Raw genomic sequence first — 22,479 nt, forward strand, 5'->3', positions numbered from 1 at the left:
ATTACCTTAGAAAAGTCAAAAGAAACAGGTAGAATTAATTTTAATAATAGATTTCACTTAATATAGCCAAGATAATCTAGAGATCTTATCCAAATTTTATCAATTGTCCCACTAATAAACCTTTTCTGGTCCAAGATCCAGGCCAGTCTCCTTGAATCTGGAAGAGCTCCCTGGTGTTTGACTTTCGTGACCTTGACATTTCTGAGGAGTCCTGCCCAATTATTTTGCAGGTATCCCTTAACTTGGGTTTGTGTGATATTTTCTGATGATTAGATTTAGATTATGCATTTCGGGCTGAAGTATTTCAGAAATGATCTGGTGTCCTTCTTGGTGCATCATATCAGAGGCACACGAGGCCAATTTGCCCCATTACTGGTGATTTTAACTTCAATTACTTGAATCAGGTGGTGTCTGCCGGGCTTCTCCACTGCAACGTTACTGATTAACTAAGGTATGGGGAGATACTTTGAGACCATGTAGGCAAATGGTTTATTATAGTTTTGTCCTCTAATTTTAGCATCCATTGGTGATTCTTGCCCAAAAAATTATTACTGCAGTGTTTGCCAAATGGTAACTTTCTATTCTCACCATTCCTTTCACATTTGTTACTTGGCACTCTACCGTACTAGAGAACTTTCTGTTCTTCTTCATTTGTTTACTTACATTAGTATTCACTTGAATTCTTATTTTATTCAATGGGTTATCATTCATTGCTAAGATTATTTATTTTGTTGCTCAAATTCTCCCTGATTGGCCGTTTGGAACCCCTTAATGTTGGTTCCTGTGTCCCTTCATAATGCTCGCATCCTCTTTTGAGCACTTTCTTTCTTTTTGGCACTACGAAATACCCCAGGCTCATCTTGTACTTTCCTTGCCCAGACCAGAAATCAGCCATTGATAGGGAACTTTGTTTCCTTTTAGTGGAAAAGGATATTTAGAAGCCAACATCTGAGCATCAGGTTTGTTCTTTGCCGTGAGTTATTCTCATTCCCAGGCCATCTCTATGAACAGAGCTCAGTAATGTGTGTGTGTGTGTGTGTGTGCAAACCTGCATATTTACACCTATATTTATTTCTGTATATATCTATATAACTTGAAAACCACGAATTCACAACAATACCACCAATTCTAATCCAGCATCATAGGGTTCACTAGTTTTCTCCTTTTCCCTACCTATAACTCCCTTCTCTAACAGTGAGAAAACTGGCTCCAATTATTCGTAATATATTACTTCTTTCATCAACTCTCCTGTATGTAACCCATCTCCCGTAAGCCAACACTACTGCTTTCCTTGCATGGAAGATCACCTCACTCCACTTGGGCTGTCATGCTGTCAGTGTTGTTCCATGAACAAGATTCCTTCCTCAACCTGCTTTGACTCTGCCACCCCTGCCTCCTGCCTCTTACCCCTTACCTGAAGCCCACAGTCACATTTACTCTTTAGTAAATATCTAAACATAATCAGGGTTCAGTTAGCAGGGAAGAAGAGGAAAGTGGATTTTGAACAGGCAGCCAACACTGCTTGCTACAGTAGCCATTGCCATTTTGCTATTAGTAACCCAATTTTCCTTAGAGAAACCATGCATCTTCTCAAACCATCCTTGTGATTTGAGTGGGTATGGACCCACCCTTGGCTCCAGTGAGAGCAGGTTAACCATGTTGCAAGCCTTTGACCGCTGTGGTTGGTTCAAGGAAGGGCACATGACCTAAGCCAATGAGAGCCTTGCCTGAAATTGCTGAAAGGATTATATGAAAATAGAATCTCTCTCTACTGGTGTCACCAAGCCTGGGGCTGCTGACAGTCATCTTGCCACCACATCTGAAAATGAAGCCAACATAAAGGAAAGCAGATCTATGACGTGGAAAAACAGAAAGACTTCTTACATCATTAAGCATCTTGATCCAGCTATGCCTGAAGTTAGAATACTCCTAGGCTTATCAGTTACATGAGCCAATAAATTCTCCTTTTTGCTTAAGCCAATTTGAGATGGGTTTCTGTAACTTGCAACTAAAAGAGATCTAACTGATACAGCTGGACCTTAGATGGCTTTTATATTCTCCCAACAGCTGGGGAAGGCTTGAGTTCCATAATTCTTAGCCTAATATAGTGGGATTAAGCAAAGACAATAACATTACACTTTAAGTGAAAACTCTGTGGAAGAATCAAAGGGTCAATAATGATTTTTTAAAAGATCTCTGTGGAGGCTGGCCCAGTGGCAGTGGTTAAGTTCACGTACTCTGCTTCATGTGGCAGCCCAGGGTTTGTGGGTTTGGATCCCGGGAGCAGACTTACACACAGCTCATCAGGTCATGCTGTGGCACTCTCCCACATGCAAAATGGAGGAAGATTGCCACAGACATTAGCTCACTGACAATGCTATGGCACCCTTCCTCAGGCAAAAAGAGAAAGATTGGCAACAGATGTTAGCTCAGGGCCAATTTTCCTCACCAAAAAAAAAAAAAACCAAACACCTCTGTGGATTCTAAGATATTTTTAAATTTTGTGCTACTCTTACTTAACCAGTCTATTTCCTTTCCACATGTGAACTGGTGACAACAATACTAAAACTTTCAAATCACTCCGCCCAAAGATCAGGCAAGGAATTATGAGCACACAGTTTAAAACAGCTTCAATTCCTCAAGAGATTCAGCTAAGTGTGTCCTTTATCTTCTTTTCCTGTACTGTGCTTCTATTCATCCTGTAGCCGCAGCCAATAACAAGTACTGTTATTAGACTCTCAAACATACGACATATATCACTTTCTAAAAAACAAACTCACAAGAAAGAGACTCTGAAAGCCACATCTGGGCATCTCAAGAAAGTGATTCCAAAAGGAAGTCAGAAGCCTCGAGTGAACAAAATGGGTGTTTCAGTCCAAAGACAATGATTTGGTTTTCTATGTTTATTTTAGTCATCGTTTGGCATTGAGACAGAGGCCATTCTCTCAGTCATGCACTGCAAAATCTCGCCTGGGGTTAGCAAAGAAAAGCGAGACAAAGAGAAGCTGAGTCGGCAGGACGCAACCGGCAACTGTGACAAGAGAAGTGTGACATGAAGCAGCTTTTGTCACAGCTGTACATCTCATTGTTTCTTGAAACCTTAAAGTTGGGATTTTAGGAGTTTTCTTTCTTTTTTTCTTTAAGACGAGAGGTTTCTCTTTTCCTTTGTGTCTCATGATTTCTGGTCCTCCGTCTGGGTCAGCTCCGCCCTTGGTCTGAGGCTTCGGTGGTGTGGCCCAGCTGCGTGGTGGAACCACACAGTCACTACTAAACTGCCACTCAGTTCCCAGCGGAAAGGACTTAACAGCCATAATCCCATAATCTTTTCTTCAAACAATGACTCCATTTCACTTGAAGGAGTGGAAATGAATGGCTTTCACCGTTTGAAATCTGGGCACATATGGATGAATTTTTAGTTAAAAAAAAGACCAAGCCATAAAAATGGCAACAATATTCCCAATTTAGAGGACAAATGTGACTTCATCATATCAAACATGTGTTGGAAAGCTCTGTTCGTTCTGAGTTCCTCATCCGGCTGAAGCTGACAAAGCTGTCTGAGCTACTTCTCTGCCTCACGCTCATCAGATAAGGAAGCTATCAGGAACCCAGATACGGGTGGCATTTTAAAGATCTGACAGACAGAAAGCAAATAAAGCTTCAGTGTAAATTTAGACTTTTTTAAAAGACAGTCTGTCCAAACTTTTCTTGCGGAGACTACAAACCCGAAGCCCAGACCCAGGGAAACTCACCCTCCCCTGGATAAAAGAGAAGCTTCATGACTCAAATTTCACTTGAATTTCACACTTGTAGAGTAATCTGTCTAAGGAATAAATTAACTTCGTACCCCAGCAAGATTTTTGGAAAATGGAAAACCTTGCTTGGTTCCTTTTCCCCATTAGTTTTTATATGATCAGTTGTCAGACCTAACAGACTCTACTTCCTAAACGATTGTGGTATTGGTTTGTTCCTCTGCTTCCCTGTTTGTTCAAGGCCCCGTCATTTCTCACCTGAACAGCTGCAAAAGCCTCTTACCTAATTTCCTTGTCCCAATCTGCCACCCTGGCACAAGAACATTCTTTTTAATGTATATGCTACAATACCCCACCTTTGCTGAAATTTTATCAGTGGGCCTAGTTGTCTCTGTTTCAGAACAGTCTTTATATCGGGCCCTGTTAATCTCTCCTGCCTCGACTCTCTCACTATCCCCTACTTGGTGTTCCAAGATACTCACTCACTTGGGAGCTCCCTCCATCTCCCACTTGAGCCTTTCTCTCATTTGAACCTTTGCGTTTGCAGTTTCCTCTGCCAGAAACCCACTCCGCCTCTTTGTAGCTGGTCAAATAGGTGCGGCTGGAATTTCAAAACTTAGCTCAGATGCCAACGCCTCACAGACATCTTTCTGGCTTCTCATCTGCTTCCAGGTAAGGAACCTTTCCTATTTGCCCCTGAGTTTACCTCCATCACAGCACTTATCTTACTGGTAGTATTTTTTACTTGCCTGTCTCGCTCACTAGCCTGGGACGGGCTGTTTCACTCATTTCCCCATGACCTACCGGGGTTTTTAGCTTAGAGTTGGGGCTCAAATGTTCAATGAATGAATGATGTGGAGCATGGAGAATTGGTTTTGGTTATATAAAGTTTAATCATTTGTGTTTGGTTGCTTTTAATTGGCAATGGTAATTACCGTCTCCAGGTTACTGTGTAAATCTCATCAGTTGGACGTTTTGGGTTAAGTTTTTCGAAGCTTTGAAATGTATGTTGAATCTCTGCTTCAGTCAACTGTAGCTGCACTAAATTATTCAACACAGAACACTGTAAGGCAAACATATAAATTCACCATATGGAGCTAATAAAAGGTGTTAAAAACAGGGGGGAAAGTTACTGATAAAATGTGACAAGGTTTTCAAACAGGGGAAGTATTGTCAATTTAAATTACAGAGACCTTATTCACATTCACTGGCAAACAAAGGAATAAAGTATACAGATTTGTTTTGGAATATTTGGGAGATGGAAATAGTCCACGTCCTTCCTGTACCTAAGTCATCATCTAGTAATACTCATCGTTCAAAATTTATGCCCTACCACTCCCCAACCTGAACTTTATATCCTAGTAAAGCTGGTTTCCTTAGTATTTCCTAAAGCCATTATCTTTAGTGCAGGCTTCATGCCCTTGCTCATATATGCTCCAGTTTGGAATCTTCTATCTTCTATGCTTTGTCTCATTACCTTGAATTATTCTCTATCCTTTATTCTCAGATTAAACCCCACCACGTTCAAAGAAAGTTTCCCCTAACTGTTCTGGCCCACATGAATTGTACCTTTTCTGATTTTTCCACAGCATTCACGTTGCCCCTCTCATGCTCTGCCTCCAACAATCCTCAACGCACTGGGATCAACAGTTCGCTGACATCTTTTCACTGTCCCCATATCTCTCATGTCTTCCCTCTAAACCTGGTGCAAGTGACCTCCACGGTCAATCATTGTAATCACTCCCTTGAATATATTTCAGCTCTTACTTATGATACTTTCTTAGCAAAGCCCCAATCCAGATATAGTTCTAACTCTCTGCCTATGGTGCAACTGCACTCACATAGCTGAGCATGACTAGAAAAATGTCACCATGCCAACTGGGCTCATTTTGAATACATGAACACTAACCTTGAGTGGGTTCTTATTGCTGCCTGGCAATCTTTTTATATTTCTCTATTCCATTCACTCTCGCATTCTCCTAAACAACTATATCATGTTGTCACGTGATTATGTACTGGCTTGTCCTCCAGTTACTTGAGGAACCTTGTGTTTGCAAGGTTGTATACAACTTGAAAGCAGGAGCCCATTGTCAGAGGCCTTTTTATAGCCTTAATAATACTAAGCACATGAGTGGTGCCCTGTAAATGGGGCAAGGTCATTGAATGGTTCCCCATCCCACTCTCAGGATATGGCAGGGAATTCTGGGAGGCTAGGAAGTTCAGCTGAGTGTAGAAGGCCCAAAGCCATTTGAAATTTCCCCTCACAGAGAATATTGACAGTGAGGGTTACGGAAGGGAGAGAAGTGAGAGTTCTTTATATTCCCTGGAGGTAGCCAATCAAGGAGGCAAAAAAAAAAGCTAATTGTCATAAGGACTGGCCATAGAGTCAGACTGCCTGGGTTTGAATCCCAGCTCCATTACTAACCAGCAAGGTGACCTGGGAATGTTGCTAATTGATCTTTGCATCTATTTCATCTTTGGCAAGTGAGATTAAAAATAGTACCTAACACATAAAGTTTAGAAAGTTTCAATGAGGGGTCCGGCCCGGTGGCGCAGCGGTTAAGTTCGCACGTTCTGCTTCTCGGCGGCCCGGGGTTCGCTGCTTCGGATCCCGGGTGCGGACATGGCACTGCTTGGCAGCCATGCTGTGGTAGGCGTCCCATGTATAAACTAGAGGAAGATGGGCACGGATGTTAGCTCAGAGCCAGGCTTCCTCAGCAAAAAGAGGAGGACTGGCAGTAGTTAGCTGAGGGCTAGTCTTCCTAAAAAAAAAAAAAAAAAAAGTTTCAATGAGATATGCACATCAAACACTAGCACACACTGCTAAATGTCAATAAACATTAGCTGTTATTTTCACGAATCAGGGTGAGGCTGAACAAGTTTACTTGAGCTTCTTCAGTTTAAAAGGCTACATCAATCTTCTAATTCTTGTTACAAGTTTTAGAATATTATGTGGAATTAAGTTTGGGATCCTGAGGCCCTGGGTGCTTTGTTAAGCTCTCCAATGGCAGCTTTCTCACCCTGTTCATAGACCTTTCAGTTAAAGAGGACTGCTGGGCCATGTCTGAGCTGACTTCACTCCTCATGGTTAGACCTGGGTCTGTTAGTTGGCATCACTGGCAGCTGGCCCAGGTGGTAGTAAAATTTGTTGAATGAATTGGATTCTGAAAAAGAATATAGGCAGATGGCCCTACTCTGACAGTGGTGGAAATTTACAGAATTACCTTCACTTTACATTATGATAATCTGCATTACAAACAACTGCTGGGGAGCAGAGACACTTCTGCAGTGGGCCAGTCAAAACCATGAGAAAGGGACTGGCCCCGTGCCCAAGTGGTTAAGTTTGCATGCTGTGCTTTGGGCGGCCCAGGGTTTTGCCAATTTGGATCCTCGGTGTGGACCTAGCACTACTCATCAGGCCATGCTGAGGTGGCGTCCCACATAGCACAAGCAGAGGGACCTACAACTAGATATACAACTGTGTACTGGGGGGCTTTGGGGAGAAGAAGAAGAAAAAAGAAAAAAGAAGACTGGCAACAGATGTTAGCTCAGGTGCCAATCTTTAAAAAAAAAGAAAGAAAGAAAACCCTAAGAAGGTGATATAGCTGGTAACCTGAGCCAAGAAGGGCTTTGGTGTTGTCTGGATTCAGCATAAGACAATCATCTCCGTCCTTCTTATATGGCCTCCTCTTAGTGCGTATCAATCTCTTGTTGAGTTTTGTGCTAGGCACAAAGGAGGATATAAGCCAAATGTAAGACATTGTCCTGCCTTCAAAAAGCTTACAGTCTGGCTGCATAAGAGACACTCAAACACATGCACTCAAAATCCAGGACATGGGGCACAGTCAGGTGTTAGATTGTGAGCTAGTAAGTGCTCCAAGAAGAAAGCAATCAGAAGAGTCAGGAGCCCAGGAAGCTGGCCTACTTAGTTGATGGGTTCATTCCCTTCTCTGTGTTCTCTGAGTACTGCCAAAGAGCCAGTGAGTCAACATATGTGTGTGCCTAAGTGAGGCAGGGAGGATTATGGGTAAGACCTTGTCCAAGATATTGCTGTTTATCTGTTTTGAAGTTTGTGTGTGAATGTCTTCAGAGTTTAACCAAAGTGTTTGGTCTAGGGATCTAATCTTCTGCTAAGCACTTGCTAGGGTAGCTTTCTGCTTCAAAAAGTGACACAGGATCTCAAAGGTCCATCAGTTTCACACATATACAAAGTTCTTACCACTTTCCTCAACGCCAGACACACACACAAATGCCCCGGAGAAAGCACACATTGACAACGTTGTCATGTCTTTAAGGATAAACTCTAGCTCTGACCCTGTAAGAAAATATACAGAGAACAACTGAGTAAGATGAGGGACAGAAAGGAGCTGGGACTGATGACCAAGGACACACCCACCAAAACACACGTTTCCTTTTGCCGCTCTTCTCTGCTGTGGCTCTTCGAGCTGGCTTCAATGGGGGTGAACAGTGTCCTGATGTGACAAAGCCTCCGTAATCCCTGCCCACGAGGAAGTGAGGGAAGACATTGCAGTTCAAGGGGTAACCACGTTTAACAATCTATTTCTTTAAGTCATTCATTCTTTCTTCTGTTCAGTCACTGACTCTCTAGCCTTTTTAATGTTTCAATATTATATTTGTTTGGGCAGAGAGGGAAGGAAAGAGTGACATCAATAATTAACAATGAACTGTAGGGAGAGGCAGTAATGAGACACATTGTCCTTATAACAGCATTCTTACAAAAACAGGCTCAGGTTGCAGCTTCTGACTGAACTTACTTATTTCAGGAGGCTTTTTCCCTCCCTATTAACTCTGCCAGGATCTGATGTAAACCAGTCCACAGTAAATTTTATGAGATTTCTTAAAAAAAAAAAAAAAAAAAACAACCTTCATCTCTTCAATAAAAACTTTCCTAGACTTTCATACTGGATGAGGGAAAAACCAATGATCCAATTAGCGTCATCATATTTTGGCAAGAATCTGAGATTTGCATCCGGTTTGAATTAATCTGGGGTGGTTAATAATTGTCATTTGACATTTACTTGTCAAAGTCGAGTCCCAGCAGTCACTAGTCCTAGTTTATATCAAATGCAGATGATGATAATATTAGCTAATGTTCTAAGCTGTTACTATGTGCCGGTCACTCGCTGAGCAGGGACCTCTCATTTGCATTGCTGTTGATGTAAGTGAATGACAGCTTCCAGCTACAGTTGAGTTGAGACTGACTGTGAATCAGCTAATCAAAGAGAGTCTATTAAAGTGGAAGAAGCCAGACACAAAAGAATGCAAACTATATGATTCTATTATGTAAAATATAGAAGCAGATAAAATTAATCCATGGTGATAGAAGTCAGGATGATGGTTACCTTTGGAAGTAATGATGAAGAGGGGAATTAAAAGAAGCCTCTGGGTTACTGTGATGTTGATTTGCATGGTTGTAATATAGGTGTGTTTAATTTGTAAAAGAATCATCAAACTATTTATATGATCTGTACACTTTTCTATACATATGTTATATATCAATAACACTCTTTACTTAAAAAGAAAAAAATGAGGCTGGCTCAGTGGCACAGCAGTTAAGTTCCCATGTTCTGCTTCAACAGCCTGGAGTTCACCAGTTCGGGTCCCCAGCATGGTCCTAAGGAATGCTTATTGAGCCATGCTGTGGCAGGTGTCCCACATATAAAGTAGAGGAAGATGGGCATAGATGTTAGCTCAGGGCCAGTCTTCCTCAGCAAAAAAGAGGAAGATTGGCAGCAGATGTTAACTCAGGGCTAATCTTCCTCAAAAAACAAAAAAGAAAAAGAGTTAGCTCTTCAGGGGATAAAAAATGAGCACAAGGCAAAATGTGAGAAGTGCCATAAAAAGATTATAAGTGAAATGCTGTAGAATTAGAGAGAATAAGCAGGATGGAAGAAATTATGAAAGGTAGAATTTTTCAGTTTGCTTGGGAAGGACAAAGGTGAAGGAGGAGAGGGCAAGAGAAGAGCATTTCTGTGGGGAGGGAATAGCAAGCACAAAGGTACAGTACATGCTGAAGGAACAGCAAATATTCCACGTTGGTTGGAGTATCAGGCATAAGAAGGTCAACAATGAGAAAAAAGCCTGGAAAAATAGGCTATAATTCCTTTGTGTAAGGTCTTGACAATCAGGCTGAGGAATATGCACTCTATTCACTAGGAAACAGGAACCATTGAAGATCTTTGAGCAAGTTACACCTTTGCAAGATCAATCAAATGGCAGTGGAAGAAAAATGTAGGAACAGAGGGACTAGAAGCCAGGCAATCAGTTAGGAGTCTGTCTCAAATGGACTTGAATCTAAGGACTTGAACTAAGTTGGAGCATTAAGCATGGAAAAGAGAGGTTGAGTGCAGATGTCAACATAGAAAGAGACTTGAAAACCAACTGGACATGAGAGCAAGGGAGTCAGAACAGCCAAAGGCAGAGCTGAGACAGGTTGTCCAGAAGGATAAGGGTGCATTTACTGTGAGAAAATCTGGTTTGCCTGTGTCCTGTCTCAATCACAAATTTCATATTTTCTGAGCACAGGGTGTATGTCGTAATTTCTTATATTCCCACTTGTTAACCTGATGCCTTGAATATAAAGGTATTCATAAAGATATTTGTTTTTTATTGTTATCATGCCAGGGACAGCATGTGACCAGGACTTCCCCTTCCTGCTTCCAGGTAGACCAGGAATTCGACTCTGCTCTCAGTTTTAGCGTTGCCAAATTCAACAGTACTCTGGCCTCACAAACCTAGTTGAGCAGGAAAGAATTTCCAAAGACAATCCAAGAGTCATTATATGTCAAACATCCTTGTGTTTAATTCCGAGGGACATTGTACATCTGGATGTACAAGTCAGGATTGTTCCCCAAAAAAGTTCTTCCATCAACCAACATGTATTTAAGCATGTTCTACATGTCAGGCACCTTAAGGAACCTATAAGATTTGTAAAATGCTTTTTAAGTGAATTTATGGGGTTTCAAATTATAGAAACAAAGATGTGGATGGGTATCATTAAGGACACTTGGTTGGCAGAGTATGCTTAAGCAATCAAATCCCCAGGCCCCAGGAACAATTTAAATTTATCCCACAGTCATCTTGGCTTAATGTTTCATAAACATAATCCGTAGGCTTTTCATTATTTTCTAAAACTAGCTTCAGCACCTGGGCTGTTCATGAAGCCAGAAACTGACTTTCTAAAATACCCTCTGAAAAGAAGTGTTGGGTATTAGGTCTACAAAACAACCTTGAATTGTTTTCTAAACAAATACTGGAAGAGCGTGGTTTTTATTTTCCTTGGATGTTATGGGCTAGACCAGTGCTGCCCCAAAACAATGCGCACTGAAGGAAATATTTATTCTGATAGTCTATACGACAGCCACTACTGAGCACTTGAAATGTCGCTAGGGTCATTAAAGAAGCAAATTTTAATTTTTACTTAAATTTAATTATTTTTGATTTAAATTTTAAATAGCCACATGTGACTAGTGGCTACCAAATTGGACAGCACAGGCCAGGGTGTTAGTAATTACCTCTCTCAAGAATGCCCAACCCTCCTACCAACAACACGGCTTAATGCTGAGTAAATATTTTGTGCAGAAAATGCTGAACTTTGGTGTTGCGTATTCTGATGAAGTTTCTCGGGAACTTGGTGAGGGTAATAAGAACTTCTGTGTAGTTAATTCAATTGGACTCCACAAGCATTTATTGGCCACTTCCTAAGTACCAAACTCTGTGCTAGTGCGGGAGATACATTCATCAAAACGGTCTTTGTTTAGGGGAAGCCCACAGACTAGCTGGAGAGAAACAAATAAGCAGGTAATGTAAGTTCAATGTGGAGAAGTGGTAGAGGGATCATAGGGGAAGAGCACTTCACCAAGGGCTTCTTGGTCAATCCTGCACCGAGTCTTGAAGGCTCGGTATGAGCAAGCCAGGCAAAGGAGTAAGGGGTGAAGGTGGAAGGAGGATATTTAAGGCAAAGGTTGCAGCATGAGCAAAGCCAATGGACTGAGAACTACACATTTTGTTGCTGCAAGGAAAAGTACAAGGCAAAGAATGGCAGGAGATGAGGCTGGAAAGGTAGATGGGGGCCCAGATCAAAGGGGCTGATTCATTCAACAAATATTCATTGAGGACCCGCCATGTATCAGACTCTATTTGAAATAAGTTCTGGGAACATAGAAATGAACGTTTGACTTGTCCTCATAGAACTCAATATCCATTGAGGAATACAGGAACATAAACAGGCAATTCTATGAAATTGTGACAGATATGATGATAGAGTAAGAACAAGGTGTTTTGGGGACATATAAGAGGAGTACATAGCCAATGTTGGTGTCGGAAAAACCTTCCTCAAATATTCCCAACAGTTAACAAAGGGTCAAAATCAAAGGCAGAGGTTGTAACTCCCACTTGAAAGAGAGTTGAAGAGCTGTTCTCCGTGGCAAGATTGTCCAGTACAGAACAGACAGGTGCACCCCAAATAGCACTTCACAAACTTTTCACTCAGATGGATAAGTGATGTACTAAATTGCATTGCCCAACAGTTCTTCTGGGAGTTTGGATATTTCAATAGCTCTGCAATAGACCACGGAAGGAGAATGGAATCTGACAACTCATAGACAATTGGGACTCTTGAGATGAGGTTCCTTTTAGGAATTGTCTGTTTATTTTCCCCAAAAAGTGCTCTATGACTTACGACTATGTTTGAAAACTAAACCACTAGGTGCTCTTTCATTTGCACGTTGCTTTAACTAACATTCATCAAGGGCTCTTTTTGATTTTGAGCTCCTTGAAGGCAGAAATCGTATCTTTCATCTCTTTCTCCCCAGGCATGGAATCCAGCATACAAAAGGGTTCAAATAATGTTTGTTGAACAAATGAATGAATAAGTGAAAGAATGCCAGGAAGGTGCTAGATGTTACAAATATGAGTTCAATATGATGGCTTCCATTGGCAGGCTCATGGTCTAACCAAGGAATCAGACACATACTGTCCACTTAATATAAAGTTGCATTTCCCAGAGCGTGCTCTGTGGAACTCTGGTCTTGAGAGATGATCTAAGGAAATATAAGTCCATAGTCAAATAAATGTATGGAAAGTCTTATGTAACATATCCCTTCTTTTATAAATTTATAATTCACTACAGGATATTAAAGCCCCTGAGATGTCCTGTGATAAAGAAACCTATTTAGCCTACCATTTGCCAAACTAATTTGACCTGGTCTTCTTGTATAATAGCTATTAACATGCTACAGAGCTAATGTTCTGAAGAGCACACTTTGGTCATTTCTGATAGAATTGATAAACACTTTTCTACCAAAGAGATATTATAAATACATTGTTTGATGTATGTGTTATTATGATGTTATGTGTTATTATGAATGCACATATATTTAACATTCAAAATGCAATAAATGTTATTCTCCACAGTAACAGACTAACAAGATAAACCAGGGGCCAGTCAGGTGGCGTAGTGGTTAAGTTCACACACTCCACTTTGGTGGCCTGGGATTCACAAGTTCGGATCCCTGGCGTGGACCTAGCACCACTCATCAAGCCATGCTGTGGCAGCATCCTACATAAAATAGAGGAAGATCGGCACAGATGTTAGCTCAGGGCCAATCTTCCTCAGAAAATAAAAAGATAAACCATATGATGATCTCAATATATACAGAATAAGCATTTGACAAAATCCAAAATATTTTTATGATAAAAATCTCTCAGCAAACAAAAAGAAAAGAACTTCTTCAACCTGATAAAGGGCATCTGTGGAAAACCTACAGTTAACATCATACATAATGATGAAAGACTAAGTGCTGATCTTGGTAATCATTCCACAAAATATATGCATATCAAATCATCACATTGTACACTTTAAATATATACAATTATATTTGTCAGTTATTCCTCAATAGAGTTGGGGAAACAAAAGAAAGACTAAGTGCTTTCCCACTAAGATCAGGAACAAGGCAAAGATGTCTAATCTCATCACTCCTATTCACCATTGTACTGGAGGTTCCAGCTAGTGCAATGGAAAAGTAAAAGAAATAAAAGGCATCCAACTTGAAAAGGAAGAAGGAAAATTCTTTATTCATAGATGCCATGATCATCTATGTAGAAAATCTGTTGGAATCTAAAAATAACTATTAGAACTAATAAATGACTTTAGCAAGATTGCAGGATGTGAGATCAATATACAAAAATTAATTATATTTTTTATTTACCAGCAATGAAAAATCAGGAATTGAAATAAAAAGCAGTATCACTTACAATAGCATTAAAATATAAAATACAGAAGGATAAATCTGACAAAGATGTGCAAATTACAAAACATTGCTAAGAGAAATTAAAGAAGACATAAATAAGTGGAGGAATATACTATGCTCATGGATCACAGAGTCAAGATTGTAAAGATGTCAGTTCTTCCCAATTTGATCTATAGATTCAAGGCAATCATAAGCAAAATACCAGCAGGATTTTTTTTGTAGTAGTTGACAAGTCAATTCTAAAATTCAAAAGGAAATGCAAAAGACCAAGAATAACCTCCTTCAAAAACAAAAACAAAAACTCTGGAAAAGAGGAACAAACTTGGAGGTTTTACAATACCTGATTGCAAGAGTTCTCATAAAGCTACAGTAATCAAGACAATGTGGTATTGACATAAAGATATTTGAATAGATCAATGGAACAGAGTATAGAGTATTCAACTAGACCAACATATATGGTCAATTGACTTTTAACAAAGATGCAAAGGCAATTCAAAGGAAAAACAAGTCTATTCAATAAATGGTGCTGGGACAACTGGATATCCACATGCAAAACAATGAATTTTAGTCCATACTTCATACTATACACAAAAATTAACTCAAAATGAGTCATAGGCTTGAGTGCAAACCTAAAACTGCAAAATTTCTAGACAAATACATAGAAGAAAAGCTTTGTAATTTTGAGTTAGGCAAAGATTTTCTAGATACTACACCAAAAGTACCGTCCGTAAAGGAAAAAATAATTCAAGATTTTATCAGAATTAAGAATTTCTGCTCTTTAAAAGACACTCTTGAGAGAATGAAAATACAAGCCATAGGCTGTTAGAAAATATGCACAAATCACAAATCTGATAAAAGATGTAAATCTATAACATAAAAAAATCTCAAAACTCAGTAAGAAAACAACACAATTTTTTAAATGGCTAAAAGATTTGAATAGACACTTCACCAGAGGAAATATATGGATTAAAAAATATTCCCAAAATAATTTTCACTAGAGTAATTGTACATTAAAACCACAGTGAGACACTACTACATACCTTGTAGAATGACAATAAGTAAAAAGCTGATCATACCAAGTGTTGTGGGGTTTTAAAGCAGCTGGAACTCTCATACACTGCTGATAGGAATTCTCATCCACCACTTCAGAAAGCAGTTTGGCAGTTTCTTAAAAAGCCCATTTGGTCCAGAGAGATGGAGTTAATATCCTTTTCCCTATTCCTTCCATTAAGTACAGCTATAACCCTTGGAAATTACATGTAAAACAAACATAGAAGACTCTGAAAGGTAAAATGAAGACAGACCAGTTAGGGATCTTGGATCCAATGTGGCAGCGAATTCCCTGGGTTTTGTTTTGTTTTGCTTCATATACCCCAGATTGAGTGCTGGAGAAGCTTGCAACCCAGAAATGCCAATAGGTGCAGACAAAAACAACAAACAGAAAACTCAAGAAAAACCTGTTCTCTCTAGCCAAAGAACTAGGAAAAGGGCATCCTGGCAAGGCAGAAAATTTTTAGATAACAACAGCTCTATTGTAGCCAAACACCATAGAAAAAACTACGACCCTATCCACATCCATACCAAGCAAAGGCTGTGTGGGAAATCTAGACTTGTTCCCTTGCCAGGCTGTAGTGAGGTACCCAATGCCCTTGCTGGGGTGGCATCAGAAGACCAAACATAGAACTGGGATTTTCTTCTCTTCTAGGTGATAACAAGGTCCTTCTTCCCCTGCAACATCCATGGAGACCACTTGTGGAGCCTTGACTTACACCTCCACACAGTAGTGACAAGATATCCCTCTCCTTCTCCACTAGGATGATATCAGAGGAAGTCCAGGGGAAAGTTAGGACTTTCACCATAGCCCAGTGCTAATGGGATACTATCTGTGGTGTCAGTAGGGGCCACAGTGGTGAGCTGGAACCACCCCCACCCAGCAGTAAGGAGGCTGAGTAGGGAACCTGAGCTTCTACCTCCATCTGCCAGTAATGATGCAATACCCTCTCCTCTTCACCTGCTGGGTTAGTATCAAAGGAACTCAGCTAAAACAGAATATTTGAATAAGATCCAGCGTCTCATAAGATAAGACCCAAAATATCCATATTTCAACTGAAAATCACTTGTCATACTAAGAACCAAGAAGATCTCAAACTGAATGAAAAAAAATCAATAGTTACCAACATTGAAATGACAGAAATGTTAATATTATCTGACAAATATTTTTAAATAGCCATCATAAAAATGCTTCAACAAGCAATTTTAAACAAGCAATTGTTTCATTGAAACAAATGAAAATGTAGCATCTCAGCAAAAATTAGAAATAGAAGAAATGAACTACTTGAAAAGTTTAGAACTAAAAAATACAATAAACAAAATTAAAAACTCAATGGATGAGCTCAAAAGCAAAATAGAGGGAACAGAGGAGAGAATCAATAAGCTTGAAGACAGGACAATAGAAGTCACCTGAACTGAACAACAGAGAGAAAAGAGACTGGGGAAAAAAATGAGCTTCGGGGAGCTGTGGGACTATAACAAAAGATCTACCACTCATGTCATTGGTGCCTCAGAAAGAGAAGAGGAAGAGGACGCGCTGAAAAAGTACTCAAAGAAATAATGAGTGAAAATTTCCCCAATTTAGCAAAAGACATAAACCCATAGATTCAAGAAACTTAGTGAGTACCAAATAGGATAAATCTAAAAGCATCCACATCAAGACACAACACAGTCAAACTTCTGAAAACTAAAGAGAAAGCAAAACCTTGTGTATATCTGGTCAGGTACAAGACTATAAGAGAATTTTGATATTCTTCTAACCCAGAAGGAAAACTATAAAAGCATAGTGCTTTGGGAGCCTTTACGTAAATCTCCACATTCTCTTTCCAAACTTCTGCTGTGGTTTCCAGACATACAATAGACATTGAAGCAGTGTTAATTATGACAAGTAGAACTGTTGATCATAGGTGAGCACTTGTTTAGAAGCAGAGGTCTGTCTAAATGGAGAAATCCTCAAGATCTCTTTTAATAATCTGTGCTTACTATGGAAGGGCTCAAAGACTATGAAATAGAACCAAACCTACTGCATTACACAACCCAGTGCATGTGAAATATCTTCTGAAACAGACCTTCTTCGTTTTAATACTGATTGGCATCACATTTCAGGTCACGTGAATTTTTACTACTCAAATATGAGCCAGAAAAGCAGGCTTTTAAAACTGAAGTGATATCACCATGGTATATGTCCTAGAAGCAATAATTACCAATTTCTTAACACTTATTGTATAGGTAGGAACTGTTTTAAAAAGAGCATTAGAAATGTGAATTGTTTTTCTAAAATCTCCCTTCTAGTATAATTAACAACAGGAAGATAATTTAATTTCCTGAGGGGAAATTCTTGTTCTCTTACGTGTTCTGGCTTTATCAACATGAAGAAGCCAAAGGCTTTCCCACCCTGTGGCTTTGAGCTGGGACTCCTTCAGCTCTGAGAAGATGCTTAATCATGAGTGATTGTGTCCAAATCCCGTTATTCATTCTGTGATTCTGCTGTGAGTAAAAGTGGGGCTTCATAGAATGTCTTGGGTTTTTTTTCTTTCTTTCTTTCTTTTTTGGCCGTTTACAATGCTTCCAGGTTTGACTTCATTTATCTGTAAAACATGGACTATGTCCGTGACCTCCCGTGCTTCATAGTTTCTGATGATAACAGTAATATCATAAATTTTACATAGAGCATTTATGCATATGATATTTGTCTTCATACCCTTGAAAGTAGAGATTTTGTAATTTGTCCAAAGTAATACATTGGCAACGGCAGAGCCAAAATATGAGCTAGGATTTCTTCAATTTCACTGTTTTGCTTTCATCACAACCCTAATTTGAAGATATTGCAAATAGGAATAAGGGAGAATAAATAAGGTAGTTTAGTAAACTGAGGCAAGAATGTTTTTCTAGAGACAAAGAAACGTCTAGTGAGAAGGAAATACAAGGTCCTGCCCATTGTCCAGCTTAATCTCATGCATCCTCCTCAGCTGCTTTCTCTACTCCAGCCTCACTGGTCTTCTTTCCATGCCTGGAATAGACCAAGCTTTTTCACACTTCAGAACTTTCACACAAACTATTCCCTTAATTTGGACTCTTTTATTCTCTCAGCCTCCCTCACCTGAACTTTCAGGTTTTTGTTTATGTGTCTCTAGTTCCCAACCTAAATAAGACCTATGTCCTGTTTAGCTCAAGTTTCCCTCAAAGCAGAGCCTGTGACAAAGGCTTTTGTGTGAATGTACAGCAGGAGTGAGAACAGGAGAGTGAAAGAGGGAAGAAGTATGAGTCAACACAAGGAAACATTATTGAGTTGACCACTGCTATGGGCAACTAGTTGCTTGATCACACAGGACCTTCTGGGAATCTTATGAAATGCATCTCAGAACCTTTTGGCCATTTATCCATTGGCTCCTATAGGACATTTGGTTGAAAGAGGTTTGCCTGTCAGCTAAAGCTATATGAGGTTTAAAGGTCTCTAAACAATGTCTATTTTTAATATAGAACAACCTTGAAAACAGATGACGTCACTGACCACTGGGATCTCCTACACTTTTGGACCCCTGAGCCATAACTAAAGCTCTAGCAAATGGGTAGAACCAAGATCTTCAAGTTCCACCATCCTTATAATTACCATAGCCCCATTCTGCTTAAATGTTACACCTACCACAGAACCCAACGCTTCATCTTCCTTCTGCATTTATCCCAATCACCACAAGTAATAATCTTAGTAATTGTGATGCTACTGCATGCCAAAGCTTATCAACACCCCCCCAGCAAAAGGGTGCTTATTGCCATCTCATTGGTGAGTGATCAGCTCCAAATTCCCATTCTGAGGGTTGGCTCTCTAGAGCCACACTTGATTACAATGGTCTTATTCTTGGTTCCTCCCAAAGCAGAGTCTGAAATAAAGACTTTTATATGAATAAGGAGCAATGGGGTGCTGATGAACGTTTAACAATCAATTCTCCGGGAAAAATGTATATATATACAAAAGTTTATTACAAATTTTTACTGACATAAATTACGTATGGCATACAAATTTCAAATTATAATAAAATATACAATGCTCACTATAGTAAATTCTATATAGCTGACTAATTTTCCAAGAATGCTTTCATTGATTTTTGCTGAAATCTTATATCCATAGCCAACCTATGTTTGTCATTGACGAAAGAGTACAGCTCAATATAAATGTTGATTCATTTACACTAATGAGTAAGATGAAAGTGAAACTAAGACCTATGTCAACTTCATTCATTCATCAATGTCCTGAGTGACTTTTTTGCTGAATTGAATAGTAGTCTAGAACACAATTTTTTGTGTCATTCACAATGCAACTGTTAGAGACACGACTGACTTCTAAGTTTAATCTACATTATTAACATTTTCTCCCTTATTTTCTTAAGTATAAATAAGCAACAAAACAATCAAATCCTTTTGTAGTATTTGCCTATTTCTGTGATGTAATACTTCCACCATGGCTGATATCAAGATGCCAATGTCGCTGAACGGAAACTTGGGAAGAGATGTAACATAGCACACCATTATACAGTATTTCCACCAAACAGATACAATAGATATGAATAACTCAAGAGTACTGATGATAATAAGATGCATTAAAATAATTAGAAAATGATAAATCCTGAATACGTATCTTTTTTTTTGTGTGAGGAAGATTAGCCCTGAGCTAACATCTGCCACCAATCCTCCTCTTTTTGCTGAGCAAGACTGGCCCCGAGCTAACATCTGTGCCCATCTTCCTCTACTTTATATGTGAGACACCTGCCACAGCATGGCTTGACAGGCAGTGTGAAGGACCGCACTCGGGATCCGATCCGGCAAACCCCGGGCTGCCAAAATGGAATGCATGAACTTAACTGCTGTGCCACTGGGCTGGCCCCAATACTTGCTTTTAATGTAACTTAATTTTAAGCTTATATAATTTAATTTAAAATGGTGTTTGTGTTTACTCACCAAATTGCAAAATTCCTGAAATTTAACAATTGGCTCTTGCCAATCCATATGAGCAGTTTAGCACACTGCTGGGGGAAAATGAATCGTAGAATGAAGGAGAGACAATATAAGGATGCGTTACTGAGTTGACCACTGCTATGAATGACTGGGTGCTCAATCTCACAGGACCTTCTGAGAAGCCTTATGAAATGTGTCTCAAACCATCCTGACAGCACACTTCAGAAAGATGGAAGTATTTATGCGGTGGCTCCCCACATGGCATTAATTCTCCCACATTTTGGGTCGCACATGTGTGAGTGTTGAGTGGATTCCCAAAGTCATTCCATACTATGAAGTCAGAGCTCTGGGGCAGCAGCCTGGACACCAGCAACATGGGCTTGGCAGAGGTGCAGTCAGATGGCACTTGCGTGAAATTGGTCAAAGCCTGCTCTGGAACTGGTTACCACAGCAGTCACTGGAATAGAAAGTGAGGCCAGATGGATTTGAAGTGGCAGGTGGACAGTACCTGATAAAACCCTCTTACACTGTCTCACCGCTAATGATTCTTTATTATTTTTTTCATAATATTCATTTATATCAGTATTTTTTTTTTTTTTGATGACCATTCCTCTACTTGGTTTCAAGTTTTGCGATGTCAGGACAGTGTCTCTTTGCCGCCTACTGGGCCCAGTGCCTGGCATTTACACTTTGCACATAATAGGTTATCAATATATTTGTTGACTGAATAAATACATAAATACAAGATGATAGATATTCTTCATCACTCTCAAACCTCCCCTTTCTACCACAACTACGCTCCACCCCGTTAAACAGCAAAAAAAAAAAAAAAGAATGAAAAAGTGTGTGTATAAACATTACTGAAATTAGGAGAAATGGAAAGATGCAGCCACATCTTTATTCTGTTCTCTGTCCATTTTCTGGGACTCCTACCTTCAGACTCCTGTTAATTGGAAAGGAATTAATCTTTCTTCCCCTGCTTGGCTCCTTCTCCACTGTTCCCTATCCAGAGCCACTAATGTGCTCTGTCCAACAATGGTTGATTTGCTTCCTGTCCCTCTCTCTAGGAGCACAGAGATGTTGCCAGGGGATTGAAATTCCTCTCTTTTCCTTTTCTTCTCTCTCTCACCAGTCGCTGCTTGTGGAAACGAGCAACATTAGAAATTTATTTCCCCATTAACGTGAATTATGATACCTCCCCCAGTGAAAATTTTCCAGAAGGAAAAAAAGTATCTATGGTTAGTTTGGGTTTTAATGGTCAAACTCTCCCATCTTCACTGCAAATGCCTTATGCTTGGGAGAGTACTCAAGGGAGAAACCAATATCAATTCGTTTCCTCTTGCCAGTGTTTCTCAAACTTCAGCCACTCCCATGCTATTTACACATTTTTGACATACATCGCTTCACTTTTTTATTTAAATAAGTTTATCTAAACAGTAATTTGTATACACCTATTGCACATAGAGGTTTTTGAGTCACCTGTTATAAATTGAAAGTACCCATAAACAATGTTATGGACTGAATTTTTGTGTCCCCCTCAAATTCATATATTGAAGCCCTACCCCCAAACATGATGATATTTGGAGGGGCCTTTGGGAGATAATTAGGGTAGATGAAGTCATGAAGGTGGAGCCCTCATGATGGGATCAGTGCCCTTATAAGGGGAGGAAGAGACCAGAGCTCACCCTCTGCCAGGTGAGGATACCACTAGACGGCAGCCTCTGCAAGTCAGGAAGCAGGCCGCGCCCAAGAACTGAATCTGGCGGCACCTTGATGTTGGACTTCCAGCCTCCAGAACTGCAAGAAATAAACGCCTGTTGTTTAAGCCACCCAGTCTATGGTATTTCGTTATAGTAGCCTGATCACTCTAAAACACACATATAGATATGTTTTAGTTATATATAGATATAACTCAAAATAATTAATGAATTAAATACTAGCTTGAAATGCTGTGAGTGTGGTGCCTCTTCTCTCTTTGTTAAAAAAAAGTCGATTAGCAAGTGTTAGAAAGATTTTTTAAAATATTGAGTTTTTTTCCCTGACACAATCAGAGGGACTAAAATAGAATGTAAAGGGAGTGACTTCCTCACTGTGGCTGTCTATGCTTCTTAAATTCGTATTTCAGTACTCTCCCAAATTGTCTTGGGTATATGCCCTCGACTTTGGGAAACACTGGCCTGCATTCCTGCTGTGCACTGGGTAGACATTTGAGAAGGCACAGCTCTGTTTTTGTAGGTTGGTGTTCATTTGCAGGAGAACATTCCAACTTTACATTTAATCTTCTGCTGCCTTTAATATCCTTTAACCTATTCTTTGATGATCTCAGTTTCAGGATGGGAAAGATTTTGTGGAAAACCACAAAGAGTACTGGGATAGAAGTGGGGGAGTCCTGGCTTTCCTTCAGGCTGCATGATTTAGGCATATCCCCAATTTCCCGAGCTTCAGAGGTTTTGAATATA

The 22,479-nt window shown here is 39.8% G+C and overlaps 1 long non-coding RNA gene across 1 annotated transcript in view; it reads right to left on the reverse strand.

Moving 5' to 3' along the window:
• Nucleotides 1-6,399: 6,399 nt before the first annotated feature.
• Nucleotides 6,400-22,479, reverse strand: part of LOC123285259 (uncharacterized) — a 43,394-nt gene continuing 27,314 nt past the window's right edge. Inside the window, exons 2-3 of the long non-coding RNA XR_006526912.2 lie at nt 7,969-8,064; nt 6,400-6,511 (exon numbers count right to left, since the gene is read on the reverse strand). This is a non-coding gene — a long non-coding RNA (uncharacterized lncRNA). The remainder of the gene's footprint in view (nt 6,512-7,968; nt 8,065-22,479) is intronic.

This window comes from Equus asinus, chromosome 4 (assembly GCF_041296235.1).
Source record: "Equus asinus isolate D_3611 breed Donkey chromosome 4, EquAss-T2T_v2, whole genome shotgun sequence".
NCBI classification, from domain to species: Eukaryota; Metazoa; Chordata; class Mammalia; order Perissodactyla; family Equidae; genus Equus; species Equus asinus.